Below are 12,517 nucleotides of genomic sequence, written 5' to 3' on the forward strand. Positions count from 1 at the left end.
GCGTGCGTGCGTGCGTGCGTGCGTGCCTGTCTGTCTGTCTGTCTGTCTGTCTGTCTGTCTGTCTGTCTGTCTTGCTTTAGGGTTTGTGTATTTCTAAAAGTAAACCAACTCAAGTGTAATGTCTCACTTTATCCAGAGGTGGAGCCCTTCCTCATCTTAGCCAACAGAGACAACCTGATGAGGATCAGCTTGAACGGCTCTAGCTCCACAGAGCTCAAACAGGTGAAAACCATTGGACATAATTAACAACACATCCTATAATCCTATAAAATATTCTACACACACTGCTTTTGACATGCTGGAATGTATTCCAGTCTGAGACTAACACAACTGCTGTGGTGTGACAGGACTTGAAGAATGCATGGTATCTGGACTTTGACTATCAGCAGCAGAAGATCTACTGGATAGAGGAGACACAACGGACCCCCCGCAGCATGATCAGTGTCATGAACATCAACGGCAGTGACGTCCAGGTCAGTGTGACAACGACAACTATGAGGATGAATGAAGGATACTTTGTATGTATTGTATTGTTGTATTTATAGCACTCAGAGTACTTATAATACCAGTTGGGCAGTAACGAGTTACTTGTTGTATATTACTGTAAAATTATTATTTAACCCAGCAATGAGTACTGTAAGGAATTATTTAACCAAAAACATGTAATATGTAAAAAATAGCACATTACATATTACTCAGAGTAAACAGTGTTGTTGGCTGCCTTTTGAAAACATTTAGTTTAAAAGGTCAAGAGAGATTTAACTGCTGTATTTTATCTACTGTACACAATGTGGAATATGCAGCAGAAAAAGATGAAAGACAATTTTTGTTTTATATTATTCAGTTTGACTTAGTTTGATTCAGTTTTAAAGGAGCTGGCTAAACAGATGGTTTTGTTGTACATTTTCTTTGCAGGAGGTCGAGGGTTAATATGTAATATAATATGTAATATATTACTCTTGATTCCAAGTAATACTTAATATAACATTAATGCTTTTTAAAGCAGTAATATGTAATTAGTAATATATATTGGCCAACACTGATAATTGAAAATCTCTAAGCTGTGTGGAACTGAGAACTCAACTGCTACAATTCCAAGTGCTTCTCAGGGTGGGATGTATCCAGTTCAAATATGATTCATTTTGGGGGTCTCCAGTTCAAATATGATTCATTTTGGGGGTCTCCAGTTCAAATATGATTCATTTTGGGGTTCTCCAGTTCAAATATGATTCATTTTGGGGTTCTCCAGTTCAAATATGATTCATTTTGGGGGTATCCAGTTCAAAAATATGATTCATTTTGGGGGTCTCCAGTTCAAATATGATTCATTTTGGGGGTCTCCAGTTCAAATATGATTCATTTTGGGGGTCACCAGTTAAAATATGATTCATTTTGGGGGTCTCCAGTTCAAATATGATTCATTTTGGGGTTCTCCAGTTCAAATATGATTCATTTTGGGGTTCTCCAGTTCAAATATGATTCATTTTGGGGTTCTCCAGTTCAAATATGATTCATTTTGGGGGTATCCAGTTCAAAAATATGATTCATTTTGGGGGTCTCCAGCTCACATATGATTCATTTTGGGGTTCTCCAGTTCAAATATGATTCATTTTGGGGGTCTCCAGTTCAAATATGATTCATTTTGGGGTTCTCCAGTTCAAATATGATTCATTTTGGGGGTCTCCAGTTCAAATATGATTCATTTTGGGGGTCACCAGTTAAAATATGATTCATTTTGGGGGTCTCCAGCTCAAATATGATTCATTTTGTGGGTCTCCAGTTCAAATATGATTCATTTTTGGGGTCTCCATATCAAATATAATTCCAACTGAACAGTTTGAGAACCACTGAGTTAGTGTACACATGCATGCAAACACACACACACACACACACACACACACACACACACACACACACAAAAATTCAAGTCAAGGACCCACAGAATTATCTGTATTTGGCCGCGGACCCACCATCAGAAAATATGTTGTTCCAGGGACACCCCCAGAAGCAAATATTTGAGTTAAAAACGTTTGCTGTGAAAGCATATACTGTATATTCAAAGATTTGTGCCACATTTTCACGATAAAAAAAAAAATAGCAAGCTCGTACAAGAGTGCCGCGCTACGAGCTTGTAGATCAGCTTGTATATTCAGAGTGCATGTATGGTTCATTGACAGGTCATTCACGACACGTCGACCATCATACCACAGGGTCTGGCTGTTGATTGGATAGGAGGAAACCTATACTGGACTGACTCTGCTCATGGGACCATAGGGGTGTCCAAACTAAACGGGTCGTACCCAACAGTCCTGCTCAACACTGGCCTGGACGGGCCATATGCCATAGCTGTGGATGTACGCTACGGGTAAGAACACTGTGGTGACATCATGAACCAAACACTGAATTTATCAACCATCCTGTGAATAGGGCTGTCACGTTTACACTTTTAAGTTGATGATTTATTGTCACACAAATAATTGCTATTAACAATTGAATTGTGTTTTTGACATTGAACATTAAAACAATATGAATCAAATGTAATTTCAGATTGCCTTGAAGGCTTCGTAATCAAAAATTGCACAGGACAGATTATGACAATAAATATGCAAAGACATATACTGACTGATATTTAATAGTATATACTTTCAAAAAGAAAGTTAAATTAATACAGATACATTTAAACACACACACACACACACACACACACACACACACACACACACACACACACACACACACACACACACACACACACACACACACACACACACACCTGACCCTGACACAGTGTCTCCCTGACAGATACTTGTACTGGTCAGACAGAAGTAAGAACAACCCCCACATAGGGAGGATGGGGATGGACGGCACCAACAGGACAGTCATCGTGAAGGAGAAGATCTCCAACCCCACAGGCCTGACGTTAGACTACATCAATGATCACATATACTGGACCAACAATAGGAAATACATTGAGTTTGCCAACCTGGATGGAACCAACAGACAGACAGGTGCACACACACACACACACACACACACACACACACACACACACACACACACACACACACACACACACACACACACACACACACACACACACACACACACACACACACACACACACACACACACACACACATTGTTCACTTTGTTATACTCTAATGTATGTTAAAGCAGTATTTGTAGTACTTTATTCATGCATGCATTTATTACAGTCTGACTCTTTTTATTTGGGGTTCTGTGTGTCTGTAGTTGTGAGTCAGGACAACATCTGGACTATTACTGTGTTTGAGGATCACATCTACTGGATAGACCGGACGAACAGATCCATCTACAGAGCCAACAAGACTCATGGTACCAACAAGACCACAATCATCAGCAAGCTGAACTATCCACGGGACATCCACATCTACCACCCCTCTAGACAACCTGAGGGTCTGTACCACCTGCTGTAACACTCTCATTATTACTCTTCATTATGTTTCATGACTTTTATTTCTTCTGTATTGTTGAATTAATTGATATGTTTTGAAAAGTGTTGTATAAACAACCTGGTGTTGAATACAGGTGTTCCTTAATTATTGCTTTACTTACACACATCGGTGTGTCTCTTACAACAGGTTTTATAAAGCACTGTTTTAACATATAGGTGTGTGTTCTCATATTCCTTACATGTGTTGCATGTTTTCTCCACCCTGCAGTGTCTGGTCATCCATGTCAGACCAACAATGGAGGCTGCAGTCACCTGTGTCTGCTCTCACCTGGAGGAGGCTACAAGTGTTCCTGTCCCACCGACTCCTACTTGTCAGATGACGACAAGCAGTGCATGTCCAACTGCACTGCCAGCCAGGTGATTCACCTCAGCTTCACTTGTGTTACTCTGTATGAATTCATGTCTCATGTCTGCATTTGATACATTAGTACATTACTTCATTTTCATTTAATTTAGTTTTCAGTAAATTATGTTCCATGTTTGAAAAAAAGAGTAGGAAGAAGTTGTGTGTATAAAAAGTAACGTATCTATCCGGTCCTTCTTTGTTCATCTCAAACCACATCCGTCCCAGTGTTTACACACTCAGTGACTCACATTGAAAGCAATACAATTAACAAGACAATACAGTCAGAATGATGCACCAAAACAAAACCTACAACTCCCGTACCGAGCTATTCTATTTAATATGTACATTTTAAACATTTCTTTGAACTCATACCATTTCATACAATTCCTGTCGTGCTTTGTTCCACAGAGTACAGTAACTCCTTTAACAGAAACACAATGATATTTTATATTGGTCCTCCTCAATAACCATGTGAACATTCAGATTCCTCTCAAATTGTGTTGACTCTCACTTGAAAAGAAAAGTTGGATATTGTTTGGTAATAATAATGTATTTTGTGTTGTACATTGTGTGAACTGTTTACTGATTCTAAACAGAATCTTCTGTCTCCCCCATCAGTTTGTTTGTAAGAACTACAAGTGCATTCCATTGTCATGGAAATGTGACACAGTAGATGACTGTGGGGACCGGTCAGACGAACCTGCAGATTGTCGTGAGTAAAGACTGGAAAATGACCATGTGTCCACGCACGCACGCACACACACACGTGCACATGTGTGCACGCACGCACGCACGCACACACACACACACACACACACACACACAGATGAAACGATGCAGTTATCATTCATTGTCAATGGATGCAGCGACATGACGTTGCAAAGGCGAAACGTTGCATGTAGCTCAGCTGCTCCAAATCAACTCACAACGCGTCTTTGCATCGTTTCATCTGCCCGTGTGAACGCACCACTGTGTGAACGCACCATCGTGTAAACGCATCATTAGGGTTAGAGACAGGGTTAGTAATGCGGCGAGTCGGGATGGCGATGAGTCAGACTTTTGGGCTTTGTAATGCCGGTGTGTAACCCTCAATCCCATCCTCTGAATGTCCAATAAGGAGAAAGGACTACACTGAACCAGCTGTTACACTGAAGTTCATTTTGTTTGTTATGTTTCTCCTCAGCGCTCCAGACTAAACCAGCAGACAACACAACAGGTAAGTCTGACCGACCGACCGACCGACCGACCGAACGACCGACCGACCGACCGACCGACCGAACGACCGACCGACCGAACGACCGACCGAACGACTGTCCGAACGACCGTCCGACCGACCGACCGACCCAAAAACCCACCGACCGAACGTCCGACCGACCGACCGACCCAACCACCCACCCACCCAACCACCCACCCACCAACCGACCGACCGACCCCACCAACCGACCGACCGACCGACCCAACCACCCACCCACCAACCAACCAACCAACCGACCGACCGACCGACCCAACTACCCACCCACTCACCCACCCACTCACCAACCGACCGACTGACCTACCGACCCAACCACCCATCCACCAACCGACCGATCGACCGACCGACCCAACCACCCAGCCACCCACCCACCTACCGACCGACCGACCGACCCAACCACCACCCACCCACCCACCGACCGACCGTCCGACCGATCGACCGACCGACCGACCCACCCCACCCACCCACCCACCGACCGAACGTCCGACCGACCGATCGACCGACCGACCGACAGACCCAACCCCACCCACCCGCAAATCTTTGAATATATTCTTTCACAACGTTTATAACTGCTGTCTTTGCTTCATAGGGAGTCCTTAGCTCTGGTATGGACCACCGGAGAAAAAATACTTTTAGTTACTCCAATGCGGCCTCTACCGATATTGCCCAGAGAACTGCCTCATAGAGAATATTTTTCCTCCGGTGAAAAAAATCCCTTTCTAACCAAAAAGTACAGTTTATACGTGTGGTGGGGGGCTCAGAGTGCGTCCACAAAGGAAAGTAGGCTTTGTTTTGGTGAGTAGCAAAAACGTTCTTTTAAAATACGCTAAAGAGGAGAGGCTGGTCTGATTTCGATTTGAGATTTAAAACCGAAAGTCCCATAGCCTTATACTGCAGGACAGAATCGTAGAAGCAGTAGAAGGCTATGGACCGGAGCTAGGGAGTCCTTTGAACAACATATTATCAGATGGGGGTCGACGGCCAATTACATATAATTATTATATATTATACGCTTATTTATGTATCTAAATGTTACACTCGTGAAAGAGAGAGAGCGTGCGTGCGTGCGTGCGTGCGTGCGTGCCTGTCTGTCTGTCTGTCTGTCTGTCTGTCTGTCTGTCTGTCTGTCTTGCTTTAGGGTTTGTGTATTTCTAAAAGTAAACCAACTCAAGTGTAATGTCTCACTTTATCCAGAGGTGGAGCCCTTCCTCATCTTAGCCAACAGAGACAACCTGATGAGGATCAGCTTGAACGGCTCTAGCTCCACAGAGCTCAAACAGGTGAAAACCATTGGACATAATTAACAACACATCCTATAATCCTATAAAATATTCTACACACACTGCTTTTGACATGCTGGAATGTATTCCAGTCTGAGACTAACACAACTGCTGTGGTGTGACAGGACTTGAAGAATGCATGGTATCTGGACTTTGACTATCAGCAGCAGAAGATCTACTGGATAGAGGAGACACAACGGACCCCCCGCAGCATGATCAGTGTCATGACCCCCCGCAGCATGATCAGTGTCATGAACATCAACGGCAGTGACGTCCAGGTCAGTGTGACAACGACAACTATGAGGATGAATGAAGGATACTTTGTATGTATTGTATTGTTGTATTTATAGCACTCAGAGTACTTATAATACCAGTTGGGCAGTAACGAGTTACTTGTTGTATATTACTGTAAAATTATTATTTAACCCAGCAATGAGTACTGTAAGGAATTATTTAACCAAAAACATGTAATATGTAAAAAATAGCACATTACATATTACTCAGAGTAAACAGTGTTGTTGGCTGCCTTTTGAAAACATTTAGTTTAAAAGGTCAAGAGAGATTTAACTGCTGTATTTTATCTACTGTACACAATGTGGAATATGCAGCAGAAAAAGATGAAAGACAATTTTTGTTTTATATTATTCAGTTTGACTTAGTTTGATTCAGTTTTAAAGGAGCTGGCTAAACAGATGGTTTTGTTGTACATTTTCTTTGCAGGAGGTCGAGGGTTAATATGTAATATAATATGTAATATATTACTCTTGATTCCAAGTAATACTTAATAAAACATTAATGCTTTTTAAAGCAGTAATATGTAATTAGTAATATATATTGGCCAACACTGATAATTGAAAATCTCTAAGCTGTGTGGAACTGAGAACTCAACTGCTACAATTCCAAGTGCTTCTCAGGGTGGGATGTATCCAGTTCAAATATGATTCATTTTGGGGGTCTCCAGTTCAAATATGATTCATTTTGGGGGTCTCCAGTTCAAATATGATTCATTTTGGGGTTCTCCAGTTCAAATATGATTCATTTTGGGGTTCTCCAGTTCAAATATGATTCATTTTGGGGGTATCCAGTTCAAAAATATGATTCATTTTGGGGGTCTCCAGTTCAAATATGATTCATTTTGGGGGTCTCCAGTTCAAATATGATTCATTTTGGGGGTCACCAGTTAAAATATGATTCATTTTGGGGGTCTCCAGTTCAAATATGATTCATTTTGGGGTTCTCCAGTTCAAATATGATTCATTTTGGGGTTCTCCAGTTCAAATATGATTCATTTTGGGGTTCTCCAGTTCAAATATGATTCATTTTGGGGGTATCCAGTTCAAAAATATGATTCATTTTGGGGGTCTCCAGTTCAAATATGATTCATTTTGGGGGTCTCCAGTTCAAATATGATTCATTTTGGGGGTCACCAGTTAAAATATGATTCATTTTGGGGGTCTCCAGCTCACATATGATTCATTTTGGGGTTCTCCAGTTCAAATATGATTCATTTTGGGGGTCTCCAGTTCAAATATGATTCATTTTGGGGTTCTCCAGTTCAAATATGATTCATTTTGGGGGTCTCCAGTTCAAATATGATTCATTTTGGGGGTCACCAGTTAAAATATGATTCATTTTGGGGGTCTCCAGCTCAAATATGATTCATTTTGTGGGTCTCCAGTTCAAATATGATTCATTTTTGGGGTCTCCATATCAAATATAATTCCAACTGAACAGTTTGAGAACCACTGAGTTAGTGTACACATGCATGCAAACACACACACACACACACACACACACACACACACACACACACACACACACACACACACACACACACAAAAATTCAAGTCAAGGACCCACAGAATTATCTGTATTTGGCCGCGGACCCACCATCAGAAAATATGTTGTTCCAGGGACACCCCCAGAAGCAAATATTTGAGTTAAAAACGTTTGCTGTGAAAGCATATACTGTATATTCAAAGATTTGTGCCACATTTTCACGATAAAAAAAAAAATAGCAAGCTCGTACAAGAGTGCCGCGCTACGAGCTTGTAGATCAGCTTGTATATTCAGAGTGCATGTATGGTTCATTGACAGGTCATTCACGACACGTCGACCATCATACCACAGGGTCTGGCTGTTGATTGGATAGGAGGAAACCTATACTGGACTGACTCTGCTCATGGGACCATAGGGGTGTCCAAACTAAACGGGTCGTACCCAACAGTCCTGCTCAACACTGGCCTGGACGGGCCATATGCCATAGCTGTGGATGTACGCTACGGGTAAGAACACTGTGGTGACATCATGAACCAAACACTGAATTTATCAACCATCCTGTGAATAGGGCTGTCACGTTTACACTTTTAAGTTGATGATTTATTGTCACACAAATAATTGCTATTAACAATTGAATTGTGTTTTTGACATTGAACATTAAAACAATATGAATCAAATGTAATTTCAGATTGCCTTGAAGGCTTCGTAATCAAAAATTGCACAGGACAGATTATGACAATAAATATGCAAAGACATATACTGACTGATATTTAATAGTATATACTTTCAAAAAGAAAGTTAAATTAATACAGATACATTTAAACACACACACACACACACACACACACACACACACACACACACACACACACACACACACACACACACACACACACACACACACACACACACACACACACACACACACACACACACACACACCTGACCCTGACAGTGTCTCCCTGACAGATACTTGTACTGGTCAGACAGAAGTAAGAACAACCCCCACATAGGGAGGATGGGGATGGACGGCACCAACAGGACAGTCATCGTGAAGGAGAAGATCTCCAACCCCATAGGCCTGACGTTAGACTACATCAATGATCACATCTACTGGACCAACGATTATATATACATTGAGTTTGCCAACCTGGATGGAACCAACAGACAGACAGGTGCACACACACACACACACACACACACACACACACACACACACACACACACACACACACACACACACACACACACACACACACACACACACACACACACACACATTGTTCACTTTGTTATACTCTAATGTATGTTAAAGCAGTATTTGTAGTACTTTATTCATGCATGCATTTATTACAGTCTGACTCTTTTTATTTGGGGTTCTGTGTGTCTGTAGTTGTGAGTCAGGACGACATCTTTGCTATTACTGTGTTTGAGGATCATATCTACTGGACAGACTGGCATAACAAATCCATCTATAGAGACAACAACACTCATGGTATCAACAAGACCACAATCATCAGCAAGCTGAACCAACCATATGACATCCACATCTACCACCCCTCTAGACAACCTGAGGGTCTGTACCACTCTCATTATTACTCTTCATTATGTTTCATGACTTTTATTTCTTCTGTATTGTTGAATTAATTTATATGGTTTGAAAAGTGTTGTATAAACAACCTGGTGTTGAATACACATCGGTGTGTCTCTTGGTTACAACAGGTTTTATAAAGCACTGTTGTAACATATAGGTGTGTGTTGTGTTCTCATATTCCTTACATGTGTTGCATGTTTTCTCCACCCTGCAGTGTCTGGTCATCCATGTCAGACCAACAATGGAGGCTGCAGTCACCTGTGTCTGCTCTCACCTGGAGGAGGCTACAAGTGTTCCTGTCCCACCGACTTGTCAGATGACGACAAGCAGTGCATGTCCAACTGCACTGCCAGCCAGGTGATTCACCTCAGCTTCACTTGTGTTACTCTGTATGACTTTATCCATTAAAGGAGAATTCCGCATGCTAGAAGGCTTTCTTACCTTTATTTGTAGTTGTTACGTCCCCACCAAAGAGGTCCAGGTGTTATTTTGTGCAAAAGCGCATTATTGGCTATTTCCCCTACCATAAGCCCTCAATGAATTGCATTGAATTGCATTGAATTGAATGGGGCTATGGGGTGTTGTGCTAATTCGCTTATTTCCATCATTTCCATCGCTCAAAAATCAACTTGACTACTTATTTCGATGGAAATAAGCGAATTAGCACAAAACCCCAACCCCCATTGAGGGCTTATGGTAGGGGAAATAGCCAATAATGCACTTTTGCACAAAATAACACCTGGACCTCTTTGGTGGGGACGTAACAACTACAAATAAAGGTAAGAAAGCCTTCTAGTATGGAATTCTCCTTTAAGGACGGGAACCCCTTTTGGTGTTTTAAGCATTATGTTATACTTTAGCTATTGACAGCTATGAGCTTGTAGATCTGCTATTTGTCAAATATTGTGAAAATGTCGCACAAATCTTTGAATGTATATTCTTTCAGGGTGAACGTTTTTAACTCGTATCTTTGCAGGGATGGTCCCTGGAACAACATATTTTCCGATGGGGGTCGGCGGCCAATTGCATATAATTGTTGGGTTCTTTGACATGAAATAGTTTGAGAATCACTGACATAGAAACATAGGTTTTATAGACAACTGTCATGATTTAGAAGACATTCTGTAGAATCTGGTCCTCAGTCCTAAATGGGTTACATGTCTTTGATACATTACTGATTATTATGGACCTAAACCTCTGTCTCCCCCTTCAGTTTGTTTGTCAGAAAGACCTGTGCATTCCATTGTCGTGGAGATGTGACTGTGAGGACGAACACGCTGACTGCCGTGAGTAGAGACTGAACCATTACCTCAGTAGTCATGCTTTATTATCACTGTTTATGTATTCTAAAAACACTGATAAATGCTTTATCACAATAATAACACAGTATGAATGCATTATAATCTGCTTATAATGCAGTATTATTAAAGCTATAGTAAGCTAAAGCTTACTAAAGCTAAAGTACAAATAACAATAATCACAACATAAATCATTTTATATTGACTCTTACGGTGAACTTTTATGATGGTGAATGGTGCATTTATATAGCGCCTTTATTGAAAGTGCTTAACAATGTGCGTTACACATTCACCCATCCACACACTGATAGCAGAGGAAACCATGCAACTTGGGAGCAGTTTGGGCGGTATTATGCTATTCCGACGCAGTAAAGAAATAAGCAATGAATAAAGTATTCAATCAATCAAAGAAGACTACAGTGAGATATCAAGAGCACTGGGCGTCAACACAGTGAATGTTTCAGTGTGAAATTAAAGCATACATTTAAAAAGTAGCATAAGTGGGTGTAGCTTTTATTTATTTACCTGACACCTGCAGGATCACTCATGCTGTGTCCATGGTAACGATAGGTCTGCAGTTCCATGACGACAGGGCCCTGAAAATGACACACATATTATCATCACTGATCATTTTAGATGACATTCATCGTGTCTCCCAGGCAGTGTTGATTTCGTCGACTAATACTAACTAAAAATGTTCGTCGACTAGCTTTTTCCACTGACGAAAACTACATGGAAACTAAATGAAAACTAAGCTACGATGACTAAATATATTGACAATTTCGTCAACAAATAAAAACTAGACTAAAATGCTAGGAAGGGACTAGTGGACAAGAGATCCACTATAAGTCATTTTAAAATTAGTTGCATGCTGAAAATAGCCGATCTACAATCTAACAATGCGTCACGCTGCGACGCGTTGTGGGCTTGTAGAGCAGCTATTTTTGTGTTCAGTGTCTTGCTCAAGGACACTTGGACAATAACACAGGGAGAGCCCGGGATCGAACCTGGAACCTTCCTATTCCAAAGCAGCTGCTTTGCCTCCTGGGCCGTCTCTTTGTTGTCCTTGCGTTCGTGTTTGAGGGATTCCGATTTTACAGGGGCCAGTTTCGAATTGCAGCCGTCCGTAGGTGCCCTTTGAGAGCGGTTTTGAAGGAGTCAAGGGATTCGCATGTCTTAATGACAGTTGGTAGGGCGTTCCACATTTTGGTGGCATAGGAGCGAAAATAATTCTGTCGAAGTGGGCAGGGGTGAGGTGGGTTCGGGGGGCGAGGTCAAGTAGGAGCCTGACCAGTTTGTTTTGGGAAGTCTGGAGCCTGGTTTTAAGGGCCTTTGAGGTGCTGTGGTACCAGGAGGTGCATGCATAGTCAAAGAAACCCTGTACAAGGGCTCCTGTTAAGGTCTTCAAGGTGTTTTTGTTGACCAGTGAGGAGATCCTGTAAAGGAATCTTGTTCTATGGTTGACCTTTTTGATT

The sequence above is a fragment of the Electrona antarctica genome, assembly GCF_951216825.1.
Source record: "Electrona antarctica genome assembly, chromosome: 3".
Taxonomy (NCBI): domain Eukaryota; kingdom Metazoa; phylum Chordata; class Actinopteri; order Myctophiformes; family Myctophidae; genus Electrona; species Electrona antarctica.